This window comes from Eurosta solidaginis, chromosome 3, assembly GCF_040869045.1.
Source record: "Eurosta solidaginis isolate ZX-2024a chromosome 3, ASM4086904v1, whole genome shotgun sequence".
Classification (NCBI taxonomy): Eukaryota; Metazoa; Arthropoda; class Insecta; order Diptera; family Tephritidae; genus Eurosta; species Eurosta solidaginis.
In genome coordinates this window covers 177,310,737-177,322,981 of record NC_090321.1, presented here as the reverse complement: position 1 = coordinate 177,322,981, position 12,245 = coordinate 177,310,737, and the positions used below count along the sequence as shown (strand labels likewise).

General features: G+C 39.8%; 1 long non-coding RNA gene across 2 annotated transcripts in view; it reads right to left on the bottom strand.

Moving 5' to 3' along the window:
* The window catches only part of LOC137244683 (uncharacterized), a 163,299-nt gene that overhangs the window by 59,881 nt on the left and 91,173 nt on the right, over nucleotides 1-12,245 (bottom strand). The window lies entirely within an intron of this gene.

The following is a 12,245-nucleotide window of genomic DNA, read 5'->3' as shown; positions in this document are numbered from 1 at the left end:
AGTAAAAATTGGAAAGGACCTGTAGCCCTTCGAAACTAAACGAGGTTTCAGACAGGGTGCCCCCTATCGTACGATATCTTTAATTTTAATAATTATACTAGCTGCAGAACTTAACCGCTCTGGAACAATATTTTTTAAAAGCGTGGAATTACTCGCGTATGCTGGTGACATTGATATCATCGGCCTGGACACACACGTTGTAAATACTTTCGACTAGGTACACTCAGAGAAAAACGCCGTTCTAAAATCCAGCACCACCGGACTCAATTCAAGCTGTTCATGTTCTTACTTTTTTGTTCTTGAAAAACGAACGACCTGTTCTTAAAACAACAACCTTGTTCTTGAACTGACACCATTTTCTTTAAAACAGAACGGCTGGTCTTAAAATATGAACAAATGTTCTATTAATGAGAACGATGTTCTTAAATTAAGCCAAAAAAAAAAACGGTACAATTCGTGTGCACTACAATGTTAAATACAACATTTGGCACCAGCTATTAAACAGTTGTAATGGCCCAGCGGCTATGAAGTTCATCTTGCGATCGTGTGACGCGAGTTCGCTCCCCGTCAAACTCTAAATTTTTTTAAAACAATTTTTTTATGTTCTATTTTTTTTAACTCTTATTTTTCGTTCAGTTCCATTTACAGGTAATTCTCAAACTTGTTATGAAATGTTTTAAGTATATATGCAGATTACGTCTTCAAATAAGAATAATTTCTCAATAAGAGAAATGTATGAGAAAATGCTTATTATGCATTTTTTCTTAAACTTTTGAATTTAAATAACAATTTTTTTGTTATAAATATTTTTTATTTATGACAAAAAATTATTATTAATAAAAAATAAATAAATATATTTAAAAAAATACTTTCCCCTCCCACCAAAGATCAAGCACGAACCGTTCTTAAATTGAGACCGAAAAATGTTGAATCGAACCCAAATCGTTCTCGAAGCGTGAGAACGAAAAATCCTAAATCAAGCCCAAGTAGTGCTTGAAATGAGCACAGAAGTTTCACACATCAATACCAAACTGGTCATAAAATACGAACGGTGTGCTTGGAAAAACTGTTCTTAAAACAATCCCATCGGTCACGAGTTAAGAAAAAACGTACTTAACAGACTTTTGTCAACGAATGTTCTTAATTTTGAACTCGTTTCGTTCGTTTTAGAACGATTTTTTCTCTGAGTGTAGGCAGTTGAAAAGGAAAGTCCTCTCTCGGAAAGGTTTACAAATAATATATGTTTGCTTAATCCGCTTTCTAACACTACGCAGTTTGACACTGAATGAAGTGTGAAAACAGTGTGGAACGTGGTGGAAGGTGCGTTTGCACAAACACACACGAACATCACTAATGGCCATATTACGAAAATCTTTTAGAAAATTTAAGTAAAATTTTTGAACAGACAAAAACTGATAATTTTGGAATATACAGCACTTAGGACACCTTATTTCCAGTAATATAGAGAAAATGTTTGCTTATATTCCAGTATTTACTTAAGGAAAGCGCGGTCCCCTTGGCGGGCATCAGTCGGGATAGGGAGGGCAGCAAAGAGATTGTCTGTAAAGGATTTGTCATCCCTTTTTCCTTTCTTAAAGTTGATGAAATTTCGGTTCGCAGTAATGATGAAGTCGGCATATCGCTCGAGTAAAATGAGTATAGGCATGTGGTCAGATGCCAATGTTACCATCAGCTGCCAGTTGACGCAGATTTACTAGTCCTGCACTCACGATGGATAGATCTGGCGAACTGTGACAGCTTCCTACAAAATGAGTGGGAGCGTCTCTGTTTATTGTGCAGAATATCGTTTCCTCTATTTGGTCCGCCAACATCTCACCTCTACTGTCCGCCTGTAGGTTAGAGCGCTGATATCAGGGCGGTATCCACTGGCGCAACAGGTGACAGGAGGGATATAGATGTTGATGATTTCTAAGTTTAAATCGTCTGACCGGACCGATATGCCATGACGTTCTAGGACACTGGCCCAGGCCGATGTCGGGATCGAATAGATTATATTGTACTGAATGGTGGATGAAAAAAGCGAGACCGTCTCCATTATACCAAGAGCAAGTCTGCAGAGCAGATCTTGCTGTGAGTTTGGTCTCTTGAATCGCAGCAATGCGGATGTTATACCGCTTCATGAAGTCAACTATCTCCGTGATCTTCCCAGTTAATCCATTACAGTTTAACTGCAGAATTCTGAAGAGCAAGGGGGAGACATCATCACTCTAGGACAACGGGTGACTACGCCTAAGTTGAGGGAGGCCAGAACGTAATTGCTGTTGTGGCCCTGGTAGTGGAATTCCCTGGGTAAGCATCGGGGTAATCGGTGTAGTTGGGTTTGTGGCCTGACAGCATGGCGCGATGAAACCCGTCGGGGGTTGGCATCGCAGAGACCAGAACATCTAGGAAAGTGGCACCGTCCAAGACAGGAGCTGCATTGGTCAGATGTCGCAAACATATATATTGCAACTAATTTTGGCGAATTCCGCTTATTTGAAACTTTCTGCTAACGTTCGTATGGCTAAAGCTGTTGAATAAATCACTCTAATCTTCATTATTGCAAACTTGCCTTATTTAGATTACTTTGGGAGTAGTACTTCTCAATTATACTTCACAACCAATAGCGTGTTTAAGTCAAACTGATTAGTCATTCCTCAGCTTGCGCTGCTTTTATACTCCCTGTTGCCTTGTCATATCATATTCTCCAAAAGTCTAGACGATTCACCTTCTAGAATATCCTGCTTGGTTATCAGCGATATACATACATGTATATTTGTAATTTATGCGTTTCTCATAGTCATATGCGTGTGGGTAAATATTTCGGCTGATTGATGATGACTACATGTGTGTGTGTGTGTGTGATATCTCTTCGTCGCCTTCTATGGATGTGTATAAATGATTATTTATGTGTTCATGTACATCAGTGTGGCTCGATTTTATGTTTTTGTTGTTGCGTGATTATTTACTAACAGCCTAGTGATGTCAACATTCGTCACACTGCCCTCCACCTAAGTCTGATCGTCCCGATGAGACAAATTTTCTGATCTAAAAGTTGCCAGCCTTTCTAAATGAACCACCTTCATTTTTTTCGTGGTTTGCCAATGGTTTGTATGCGGTAAACTACATCGTTGATCCGTTTTACAACTTTATATGGGCCTTCCCAATTACACTGCATTTCGGGGGCAAACCTTTTTTTCGTTGTGGGTTGTAGATCCAAATCTAATTCCCGAAAACCTTCCGAATTAATTGCTTTATCGTATCTAGCTTTCATCTTGTCACTCATAATCTTGCTTCGTTACAAGATCGTGTATTTCCCTCATCTCTCCCTCCAAGACATCGGCATTTATCCCAAACTTCAAATCAGCTGGCAGTCGAAGGTCATTGCCAAAAATTACCTTTGCGGGGTTTGGCCTGTTGTCTCATGCACTGCCGATCGGTGAGCCATCAAGAATAATGATATGTGTGTATCCCATTCTTTATGGAACTTGTCCACTACTTTCCTTAAGTGCTCCTCCAAGGTTCTATTGAAACGTTCCACCATATCATCGGACTGAGGATGCAATGCAGTTGTTCGTGTTTTTCGAATGCCCAATGTCTTACACATTTCTTGGAACACAGCTGATTGAAATTTTTTCTAAAGCGAAGACTACGGGGCGCCCATGTGCGTGAATAGTAAGGAGCCACAAAAGATTTATAAAAACGCAGAACCCTCCCTTTGACTTTCTGTGCATTCACTATGGGAGCGGGACTATTTCAAACAGCATCTTCTCAATGAATTGTTTCTTTTTCTCTGAATCTTTCTTTATCACTACTTTGGGCAGCAAAGATGACTTTATACAAAACTCTCTCATTTTTTGCGCTGTCACGAGGGATTTATCTCAAATTTGAGCTGGCAACAATCACAGATATATCCCTCGCGCCAGCTGAAGCGGGTGCCAGAACAAAAAATGTGCCAGCTAAAACGAAAAACGGGCAAAAAATTTCGGTAAACTTTAGTTTGACCTACAACTGTAGAATAGCGTTCAAAACTTATGGGAAAAAGGATAAAAATACTTGTTTTAGTGTAAATATTTTTGAAAGCGGAGGATAAATATTATTTCCCATTCAAAAGTTATCACTAAAGACAGGTTTTGTAAATATGAAGTCCCGATTTCCCACCAAAAAAAAAGTTATTTCCACCAATAAAAAATTCGGTTTTGGATAAAATATCATAATATTGTAACGAATTTGCTTGCAAATCCTCTTATTTGCAATCCTCTGCTAAGTTCGAATCACTAAACTGTTGAATAAATAACTCCAATTTGTAATAATGCAAAATGGCCTTTATTAAAGTACTTCACAATAACAAACTGTGCAACGAATAGCTTGCTTAATAACCACACTGATTGATAGCTCAATGAAACTCTACTATTCAAAATAACACTGCTATTGCTCGCTAGATATCGTCTTAATCAAACTGCTTGACAACTCAAATCAAACTGAATTACTTCTTACTCGCCTGCCCCGCTTTTATAGTTTACGCTGCATACTTCTAGGCTCTTCCATTTCCAGAACTTACCAACTATATTCGTGTGTGTATAGTTCTCATATAGTTTCTACTTTACAATTGTCTACTTTTTAGCGCTTCTCAGATGTACATATGTGAGTTTGTAGTTTACAGGCTCCCGCACACACATAAGCGTATAAGTAAATTCATCTGTGTGTGACATCTCATCTCTCGCTGCCTTGTATGTAAATGTTGCTCGTCGGAATGTGTACATATGTGTAGACGCAATTATTGATTCGTTTATGTAGATACATAATGATTGAATTATTGATGTGAATTCACGTCACTGCTTAGCATCGGCCTGGAGATGGCAACACTCCTTAGTTTTGCTAATATTCGTAACAATATTAATGTTAGAACGCAAAAATATATGGTAATTCTATACTACAGCATGGCACTGGTAATACGCGTTCAAAAATACCGAGAGGTGTAAAAAGACTCGCCAACAATAATCCAAAGGCAGAAAATAAAAATTTTGGATCGTTCAAAAGATATTAACGAAAAACCGAAAAATGACCCCGGAGTGTTCCGAAACCGAGGGTGGAATCCATAGTATTTTTGCGCAGAACACCTTCCTGCATTGGCGGCCTTTGTTGCTTATCATTGAAAATTACCTTGGGTGGGTCCAACACCAGTTAGGAGACCAAAACTATATCCGCGCAAAACACTTATGTTCACAATTTTTTTTGTGGGTACTACAAAATCATCAAAATTACAACAACCACATGAAAATTTTCAAAAATTCTTTTGCAAATATCTCTTGACAGACCCAAAATTTTTTACCTCCGCTTTCGGATTCGCGATCCTGGATCCAAAACGCGTCTTTTAATATCCCTTGTTATGGTTTACGCATCTTTGATGGAGCAGTAAGAAAGGCAGTCGGCATGATCTGGGGTAGCACTGTGGCTAGTCATGTCGGCTGGGCGGGGTCCTTGCCAACCTTACTGTTCCTGCGCCATAACAATAAAAAGTTCCTATCATGCCTATTCAAAATCAACTGTCAAAAAGCGCAGAGACAACTCAAAACGCTAAAATTCAAACTAAAACAACATCCGGTCGTACCGGATCTCACGGACAGACCGTTAAATTCAATTCAAAATTTAAAATTCAAAAAAAAGAAACTTCAAAAAACTAAACGCAAAAAAAAAATAACCGAACCGGAAACGACTGTTTACCAAACTCTGAAAATCAAAAGAACAAAAAAAAGCTGAAAATTAATGAAAAAGGAGAAAGGGGAAAAGGGCCGAATATATTTAGGTGGCGCCGCGTGTATTGTTGCGACGCCCGGTGCATATCCCACCCTCAAAACCATGGCCACCGACGCACCTATATTTTCGGTGGCCCCTTACCTGAATTCCCTTCGTGCCTTCTAAATAAAAAAGAACACCAGCATTCCCATCACTACAATATTTTTATTGACAAGTCATTATATAAACAAACAAAGGTGAATTAGTACTAGGCAAAACTCGAGAGATTACAGCTAACTAATGTTAAATCTTGCAAAATCACTATCAAAAGAGACGGAGGATTGCTTATCATTGAAAGTTAATTTGGCTTTTAAATCTTAATTGTATCTCCTGTTAATGGGGATAATAAAATAAAACTGAGTCTGTTAGGATGTTGATTTTGTAAGATCATATTCCTGTGTTCTGATATAAAACTTAGATACATTAATTCAAAGAGTTAGGTACTCAGACGTTACATACATCGATTTTGCAATTCAGATTGATAGAACGAAAACTGCGGTCATCTTGATACAACTGTGATCATGCTAGTTCGAAAGTTTGTTTTTAAAATAATAGTCTGAAGACAGTTGACTTGAAGTCGAAAATAACAGATCCTGTCGCTTCGATTGCTGCACGATTGGTCTACATCGGTCAACTTCAAAATCAACTAAATTCTTCTTTTGGTTCTTTTTTTTTGTACTTAGTGTAAAAGCGTTTAAATGTTACTGCCAATGCAATTTGAAAGTTCGATGCTAACTGGTTGAAGCGAGGTTAAAAAAAATTTCTAGAACATTGATCAAAGTTAAATCAATTTGCCAAATACTTATAATCTCCTCACTTACTATACAAATTTACTTATCACAACTACATTGTATATCTGTGTTGCTATTGTTCTGCACAACACTGTAGGTGCTTGTGACCCTTGCACTTATCTAGAATCTGGCCGAAGTACCTACTCCGTAAAAAAAATTTATTGGTTGCTAAGTTAGAGGAAGGCCCTAGATGTAACCAGTAAGAGGGGGAGGGGTATATTTAGAAAAAAGAATTGCGGTATTTTATTTCATTTTAGTCTATTTTATTTTAGTTTGTTTTAATGTAGTTTATTTTATTTTATTCTGTTTTATTTGAGTTTTATTTCTTTTCTTTATTTTATTTATCTTAGGTTATTTCCTTTTAGTCTATTTTATTTCAATTAATTTATTTTAGTTTAGGTAACTTCATTTTAATTTAATATTCATTTTTGTTTAATTTTACCATTACTTTCATTTGAACATATTTTCCCCTTTTATTTTCCCAGCTATAACAATTTCTTTGCCTAATTTCAATAATTTACATTTTTATCAAGAAGTTTTTATGCTAATTTAGCAAAATTTCGCAAAACGTTAAGAGCCTGTATGCACCTACAAATTAATTCTTCTCTAAAGTACTTATTCATCCACAATTTAAACTAACATTTATGTATGCTTATCTTGTAGTAGGCAGTGCGTTAATCGCGCAGACCTATTTATACGGTTCACTAGATAACTTAATAACTAAGTTAACGTTTATAACGCACATAGTGTATAGTTTCATTTTTTTTTTTTTGTATATATATATTTTTTTTTTTAGTAGTTAAAAATAAGAAACTAAACTAAAGAGCTCTGTGCGGATATAATGAAATAAGTTGTCTAAGGAAAGGTTGCTGACATTTCAATGGATCAAATACAAATGTATTATGTTTAAGTGGAAATTGTTTAGTTGTGTTGTAGCCGTAAGTTTAAATATCTTTGTATATTATATATATGTTGTTGCAGAGTCAAAAATGAAAGAAAAAAAAGTTGATAGTACAAATACGTATATTTTGTCCGTATCGGAACGAACTCACCGCTTTAACCGTAGATATTTGTTGTCGTAGTCGGGATTGGCAGCAGGCCTATGTTTGGCGGCCCTGCTGTCGTTGTTGTAGCTGGTGGTGTTGCAGCCGGCCTATGTTCGGCGGCCCTGCTGTTGTTGTTGTAGCTGGTATTGTTGTAGCTGGTATTGTTGTAGCTGGTGTTGCAGCATGCCTATGCTCGGCGGCCCTGCTGTTCTTGTTAATAAGGCTGGTGTTGTTGCAGCAGGCCTATATTCGGCGGCCCTGCTGTTGTTGTTGATAAGGCTGGTTTTGTTGCAGCAGGCCTATGTTCGGCGACCCTTCTGTTGTTGTTGTAACTGGTGCTGTTGCAGATGGATCGTTGTCGTTGCGCGGGGTTGGCGCTGCCAGCGGTGGTTGCGCGTTTGGTTGGCGCCGCCGTTATGGTGGCTGTTGCGCTCGTTGTTGGCGCATCGATTTGGTAGCGCGCTGTGTTGCACGCAATAATGGTGGCAGCCCTTAGACCTGAAGATACTGTTGTCTCAGCGAACGTCCAGATGTGAGGAATGTGGATATTGAGGTGCTATCAATTGTTGATGTTGCTGTTCGAAAGATTGCACACACTGTTGTTGTTAATATGTCACTCCAGGAGTGATACGTCTGGCGTCTTGGTATATGACGATGCTGATATGCTGATGATGCCGGGGTTACTGGATATAGTTGAGGGTGGTGATATTGTAGTTGGTGTTGATGTAAATGGCACCGCTAAGCCAACACGACTATTGCTACCGATCATTAGATGAACACTTGTTATTGATGATTATACTTATGATGTAGTAATTGGTGGTGCTGTTGTGTTACTGAAATGTTACTCACAGTTGAGGAATCAGGGATATTGCGTGGTAATCGTTGGGAATATTCCAACATTCCAGTGCTCCTCGCATGCGCGGAGGAGGCAACGCCGATGTCTTTCAATTACTATTTATTAAGATTAATATTCACGATGTTTGGCAATTTAGCACGTCCTGAGAGTAAGTTAAAAAAATGTCAATGTTGCCACCGGTTAGTTTAATTCGTTTCCAATTGATTTCATTCATTTCGGAGATAATTTTTGGGTTAAATGTTGAAATGTATATTTCACGTATGTAGCTCCTCAGCCTTTCAAAATTTGACTATGTATATAAGCACGACTTTGAGTAATTCAGAAAATACGATGAAAATATGTAGAAGAGTGTTTTATTGTTGCTATAAACCGCCCGATATTTGATGGTGAACTATCTGTATTTGAGGGCGGCGCTCGTCAGTTCCACCACTATATGTAGATACACTTATGTGTATTATCTGCCGAATGAAAAAATTTTCGTGCACACTTTTTACCGGAAATCATATGGTTTTATGTATATCCTTTGTGTTCACTACTATTTATATCTTCTATGCATTCCCTATCACTAGCCACTTGGTGCGTTCCAAAGGTGACTCTCCCAAGTGGACCATAACAAACCTGTTTCGCTTTGAGGACCTGACGATGAAGCGAACAGGAAACCGGTTCATCTGTGGGAAGCCACTTCCAGGAACTTCCGATGCCAAGCAACGTGGGGCACGACTCACCCCTAAGAAAAGAGTCTCAAAGTTATACCGCGAAGCTAGCCGGGCAACAAGGTCCATCAAAAAAAAGCTAAGTCAATTTGTGAATTAATTTTGTTTCTTAGCTTAAAAGGCTTTGCGGTAATTGGACATTTGTTATGGAGAACTCGTCAAAACTCCGTATGATATTTTCTAGTGGTTATCGCCCCCACAGCAAGGCAAAAAAAATGGGTGTAGAAATTTTGATAAGGAGAACTCGTCCAAACTCCGAAAGGCTAGTCCAACCCAAGCGTGTACTGCCAGGCTGTTCACGGTTCTCGGTGAGTACGCGTGTGAACATCCTATGAGGTCATTGCTCGGGGAGAATACTGGGCGAGATGTCCCCGACCGCCAAGACGCCCAGACAAAAAAAAGTCCGATTGGTAGGTTTATATAAAAAAAAGTCAATTTGTAGTTTGGCAAAAAAAAATGTTCTTGTTGGTTCATTGTGGACGAATATCCGAAGCAGAGAAGCCCCTGTCCACTGATTTCGTGGCCTCGTACAATCCCCATTGTGATGTAATCTTTCTGCAATTTAACATGCAGCCGATCCATCTGATTAAGGCAGGATGTACTTTAATGTAATTAAGACCATCCATAATCGCCCATTTTGCAACATTATTGAAAGCCCCGGCAATGTCCAAGAATACTCCTAGAGCATACTCCTTATATTCCAGGGATTTCTCTATGCTTATTACCACCCTATGCAATGCGGTGTCTACCGACTTGCCTTTGGTGTACGCATGCTGTGTTGTGGAGAGCAGCTTTTCATCCACGTTGGACTTTATGTACACATCTATCAGCCTCTCAAAGGTTTTAAGCAGAAATGATGTTAAGCTAATGGGTCTATAGTCTTTGGAATACATGTGACCGATCTTCCCCGCCTTTGGTAGAAAAGCTACACGAGCAGTTCTCCAAGAGTGCGGTACATGATTCAGTCGTATGCACCCATCGAATATTATTTTAAGCCATTCCATGACCGCCCTACTTGAGACTTGTAGCATGGCCGAGAATATACCATCTGGGCCCGGCGATTTAAACTTAGAAAACGTCTTCACTGCCCACTCGATCTTGGTATCGGTCACCAAGCCCGGCACTACTAGCTCCGTGATCGAAGTGTGAGTGATGTCTGCTGGCTCCTCTAAACCGTCTCCCGATGGGAAATGTGTATCGAGAATCACCTCAAGGGATTCCTCACTATTACGTGACCATTCCCCGTTCTCTTTCTTTATTAGTCCCTGGACTATGTTTCCCTTTGCTAGAACTTTTTTCAACTGTGCTGTTTCGCTGGAGCACTCTATGTCCGTACAGAAACTTTTCCATGAGTTTCTCTTCGCCCTGATAATTTCACGCTTGTAGATCCTCAGTAGATCCCTGTACTCGTCCCGATACGCTTCGCTTTCCGCGGTCTTTGCGAGCTTAAACATTTCTTTAACCTGTCTTCTTAGAAGACTCAGCTCATTGCTCCACCATGGCGGCTTTGCTTTTCCTCTGAATCTTCTTAGAGGCCAAGCTTTGTTATACGCAGTCATAAGCAACCTTGTTAGGAATTCATTCGACTCCTCCAGTTCCTCTACATTAGCAACCTCTTTGGGTTGTCCCAGTTTTGTTTCTACATGTTTCTGGAATTTAGTCCAGTTCGTTGACCTAGGATTTCTAAAGGTTCCTCCCTTCTCTACCCTCTTTAGGGGGATATTGAAGCTGATATACGCATGGTCTGAGAAGGATGGTCTATCAAGAACCATCCAATCATACCTTGATATATCACGCTCGGAGCTCAATGTAATATCCAGAACAGTGCTGGATGTTGGACCAATGTATGTAGGGACATTTCCCCTGTTGGCTATCTGCAAATTGGTTTGCAGGATGTAACAAAACAGAGATTCGCCTCTCTCGTTCGTATCTGCTCTTCCCCACGCATTGTGGTGCGCATTTGCATCTGCGCCTATGACCAACCGCCCTTTGCGCCCTTCCTCCTGTACTAGCCTTTTGCACTCCATCGGTGGGACCTCCGCAGCATGGGCCATGTAGCAGGACGCCAGGATAAATACCTGCTTATTCTTTTGCTCAACGGCCACCGCTACGAGATTCTCAGTGGTGTAATTAGGCAGCATATATGAATGCAGCTGTTTCCTTACCATTACTACAGCTCGCACCCGTCCTTCCGTTTTCGCGTAGTAAACGCCAAACCCGCGCGCGCTAAGTCCAGAAACCTTTCCTCCCGATGAGAGCCACGGCTCCTGGATCAGCGCCACGTCAAACGAACCCTCCTCAAGGGTTAGGAGGAGTTCGCTTGACGCCACTTTACTGTGTTGGAGGTTTATCTGTAGGACTCGCAGCACCATTGGGCGGTTTGTCCCCCTCCAGCACCTTCGTCTTGACGTCGTCGTCCTCCCCTTTCCCTTTTGGTTTAGAGTATTCGAGGCCCCCTTCAGCCTCTCGTGACTGTTGTGCAGGGTGTTCCTCTGTGCGAGTCACAGCACCATTTAGCGGTTGGTCCTCTTCTAGCACGTTCCTGGTGACGTCGGGGACCTCCACCTGTCTTTTTTCCCTTAGGCTTTTGAGGTCCTTTTCGACTTCGCCCACCTCTAGCGTGCCGGATCTAAATTCCTGTGAATTTGCTCACGAATAAGAGATGGCGAAGAAGCAATTATGGTAAATGATAAGATAGACATTGATGAAATTGTTGGCAGAGCGTAAAACTATAAAACTTTATAATTTTTAACATAATGTTATTTAAGATTTATAATTTTAAGAATATAACAGAATTTCTAAATGTAAGATACAATGATAATTTTTCCTTTCTCTTTTCGTGTTCTACTTGTATACTCTCTATTGCTTTTTTCCACCTTTCTCCCTTGCTTGTCAAAGATATGTGTTTTGTAGTATAATGATGTCTCTATGTCAGCCCACAATATTTAATTTAACATAACTTTTAACCCAACTACCGGCGCTAATCGTAATCATATGTTGTTGTTGAATATTTTGTGTAAACAATCTGTTGGTCTTAACATGG